This window comes from Pinus tabuliformis, chromosome 1_1, assembly GCF_031772625.1.
Source record: "Pinus tabuliformis cultivar Carrire ecotype Pingquan chromosome 1_1, CPIR1, whole genome shotgun sequence".
Lineage (NCBI taxonomy): Eukaryota > Viridiplantae > Streptophyta > Pinopsida > Pinales > Pinaceae > Pinus > Pinus tabuliformis.
In genome coordinates, this window is record NC_142297.1 from 543,123,636 (window position 1) to 543,127,936 (window position 4,301).

Genomic DNA, 4,301 nt, shown 5'->3' on the forward strand with positions numbered 1-4,301 from the left:
CTATGTGATTGTGTTTATAAGCTGAGCACTATTGTGAAGAGTCTCACCTTTTGTCAAGCTATGGCATAATGACATTGATGATCCCACATGTATGCATAAGTTGTTGAAAGCTGGTATAAGGGGCATAAGTGATTGGTATATTCAACTGTTTGAAAGAAAACAAACCAAAAATTGGATATCTTGTGGTGCCATAAGGGTTCCGAGAGTGGGTGGATACTATGGATGGATGAGATTCTATGATAATATCTACTCTCAGGGTCATCTAGATACATGATTTCTTATTTGTTCTCATAGTAGTTGTCTTTTTTGTTAATTTTTTGAAACATTATTACTGGTTCTCTTTCTAGTAGATTTATTTAGTTATCTGGGTAGGTTGTGGCAAAGATGGCAAGTATTGGGTTTGAGCTTTCAAAAGATTCATTTACTTCACTTATGCAATAGGTATTTTAATTCTTCCAGGACATATCCCAAATTAACTTTTCAAGTTATTGGACCTCTCTTAATTTGGGCATTATTACCACTAATTGTTTCCTTTTAATTTTCTTGCTAATGATGGCATCGACCTTGCTTGTTCCTTCCTGGAGTGTTCCTTTTATTGAAAAGTGTAGTGAGCAAGGTGTTGGTGGAATTATTTGTGTTCTAATTCCAACATTTAATTATCGTATCTGAGATCGTAAGACCTAGAGATCCAAGCAAATGAAATGTAGGATTAGAGCTTATTCTAGGTTATGTTAACAACTAACATTAGAAAGAACTAATCACTAAGCATTATCACTTGTCACTGGACTGCAGGATTTTAATGCTTATCGAGTTCTAAACCACAATATTTCATTACCAACAGACAATGATCATGTCGTTTTATTTATGTAGCTTATTAGGTCTTGATAGTTCAGTGGTTATAATCCTCTAGTGATGAAAACCCATTAAACATGTTGCAAAAAAGTAAATGCCGACAACTATAAGCAAAAGCGTGCGAAACAAGTAAAAAAGACAAGGCAATAAGCTACAAGAAATGCATTAAGAAAATATAAAAATAAATGCTAAGCAGGCTTAGAGTCATAGTAATTTATTGTAGATTCTTTTTCGCTGCAAGAATCTTTTACCAAGTAGTTGCAAAGCTCCAATCAATTAAAGAATTCTAAACTGCAAAATATATATATATATATATATATTGATATAATACAAAACCTAGTATCGAATTAAGTACACAAACTCTGGAAATTGAAATTTTGAATATTAGTATTGAATTAAGTACACAAATTATGTAGATTAAAATTTTGGGTACCAAAACATATTAAGAAACCAATTCAAGCTTGCTTAACTCTTAAGCCTAAAAAAATTAATTCTAATATGATCATAATGCCTTTTACTTAACAAATATGAAGGTAAAACAATAGATCTAAGACTGTGTGAAATGCAAATCTATTGTTAACAAAAAAAACCTACTCTACAAATAAAAACCAGGGCGTTCTTGAGTCGAGGGGCCATTCTCGACTTGACAACATTCCCAACAACTAATTCAAACCAATATGATGCTGAAATTTCAATAATTAAATATTCATTACCCAAAACTTTAGCTTTTGTTTACATGTGAAGGTTCAAATTTATTACAATAACAAACTTTAGAATAAAGTATCTTTGATTCCTCTCCAACCTAATCTTACCAAAAACTTTAGCTTTTGTTTACATGTGAAGGTTCAAATTTATTACAATAACAAACTTCAGAATAAAGTATCTTTGATTCCTTTCCAACCTAATCTCACATTGTTCCGTAGATATATTTTTATATCTTCATAAGGCATAGCAAGCGATGGTCGAAAGAGAACATCGACTCCCAAAAATCTCTCGCTCCATACTATGATTAAAATAACAAATATTATTTAAAACAATTTTGTTAGGATTCAAGATCATGTTAAATCATTCATTGGAGATGGAAATGGTGCCACTTGGCATTAATTTGACTTTTTTCCAAGTTTGGACGTAACTGCAAATCTAGACGTAACTGGCCGTAGTTGTTGGTGCGTAGGTGCAGAATCAAGTACCGAACCGCAAGACTGGATTGAACCGGTACCGAACTAAGTACCAAACTGCGGAACTAGTACCAAACTGCGGAACTAGTACCAAGATAGAAATTTTCGTAGTTGAACATGCTCCTTGGCCATATAACTAGATTAGTAACCCATCATTGATAAATCCATGTGGAAAACACATTTAACCTTTAAAAATATAAGAAATCCATAATAATTAATCATAGGGTAGAAGATGTTCATTTAGCGGAAGTTGATGGTATAATGGCTACAGAAAGTGTCATAAATGCCGGAATATGGCTTATGAATAAAGACTTTATATATTGAATAGTATGAGTCATGACATATTCAGAAACCAACATTCCCCCATGCCTAAGACTTTGCATGCCCTCATGCAAACAAAATATGGACTAAGAAGGGATGGTGGATGATATAAGGTGATAATGAAGATAATGGCTAAATAAATATGGACTTGGAAACTTGTAAGACCATTACTTATTTTGTGGTTCTTTTCTCAGATAAGAAACAATGACTTCATCCTCTTATTGAGAGCATTCAAATGATGATTTTGTGAATGCTTTATGATGTACAAGGAGAAGACACTATAGATATTCATGTACCACAATCATTCTTATGGTCTTACTAGAATATGCATTAATAGATTTGGAAATGGGGGTTTAATGGTGGTTTAAGAAAGATGAAGATTTATGGAATAAAAAGTGGTTAATCATCAAGATTCCTTAAATTTTAATGAGTTAAAGAGTCTTAACATGTTTTACCTCAAATATACCTTTTGAATTTTGATTTATACCACAAGTTGCAATGAAAGTTGTATGAAGCTGAAGATGAGGTAGCACAAGGTTGAGAGTCTGGAATAATCTGGAAGAGATGGATTTGATGAGTTCCAAATTGATTTGCTAAAGAAAGTTGAAGAGAATGAACTGAAGATGTTGAAAAGGTCCCAACAACCACTCCCCCATGCTTGAGGTTTTGCATGTCCTCACAAACAAAGTGAGGTACTAAAGAAGTGAGGAGGGTCGCTGAGATGACTCTAGTACAAAAAGGGACCTGAAAAGCAAACCAATGGAACTAATGATATGAATACTGAACAAAATAAGTCATCTTAGATTTGTTAAAATGATGCTAAACTAACACCAAACATAAAAGAAATTCCAAATCAATCATTACATATGATTTCATCAACCTTTTAACAATTTAATGCTCAAGAAAAAGAAACATTTTATAAATTTAAGGGGCTACCCTTCTTTGTAGGAAGCAGGTTTTTTTATGATTACAACAAATGATGAACCGATGAAAAATTAGTCATTACTAACCAAATCCCAAAGTCTTATAGTCATCCAAGTATTATAGATAAGCTTTGAAATCGAGTTTTATTAATTCTCTGTGATCATAGGTCCCACTTCTAAGATAATTAAATCTTAGAAATAGTATGAAAAACCAATGACAAAGGACTCAAGTTTACCTTAAGGCCATTATTTAGCAGCGAATTTATGGAGTTTGTTTTTTCTTTGATTTCATCCACATGTGCTTCTTTTTTATTGTAACACTATATATTAACCATCGTACGTGTAGATAAAAGCCTTGGTTTGGTTGACAATTCTTTAGGCAGAATGCCCCATTTCCCGCAAAACGTCCATAGCCCCAATGGGTTTGTCTAGTGGTATCAATACCCGCTACCAGTAGACGTCCATAGCCTCGACGAGTTAACTTCTTAAACCTATTTTACACTAAAGGCTCTAGTCCCATGTTTCCTACCATTTTAAGTTTATATTATGATCATTGCCTTTGCAATTGGTAGATGGGGGAGAAACTTTAGAAAGCCCCTTAAAGGCATAAGATAATACCTTCCAGAGTGACTTTGATTACCTGCATCATGCCTTGGACGCATAAGGTACTTATAGGTACTGAAAGGACATAGCATAAATGAGCCATTTTTAATGTGAGATGGATGAGGCTGCCAAAGAATAACCAAAAGACGCCTAAAGTCCTACTAATCATAGTTTTCATGTATGCTTTCGCTTTTAAAGTAGTGTTCCACTATGAGTAGAGACTTCAATAACTCTACTGCAAGTCTTAATAAAGATGCTTGGAGATCATGCTTTGGTGTTATGGTTATAGTATTCAAGTTGATTTTTTTTCATTGGTATCATTGTATGGACCTTTTAATTTTGTTTTAATCCTCTTAATATGTTTTGTTAGCTATATTTTGAGCAACTATTTCGTATTAGTAATAAGAAATTATTTGAATAAGAA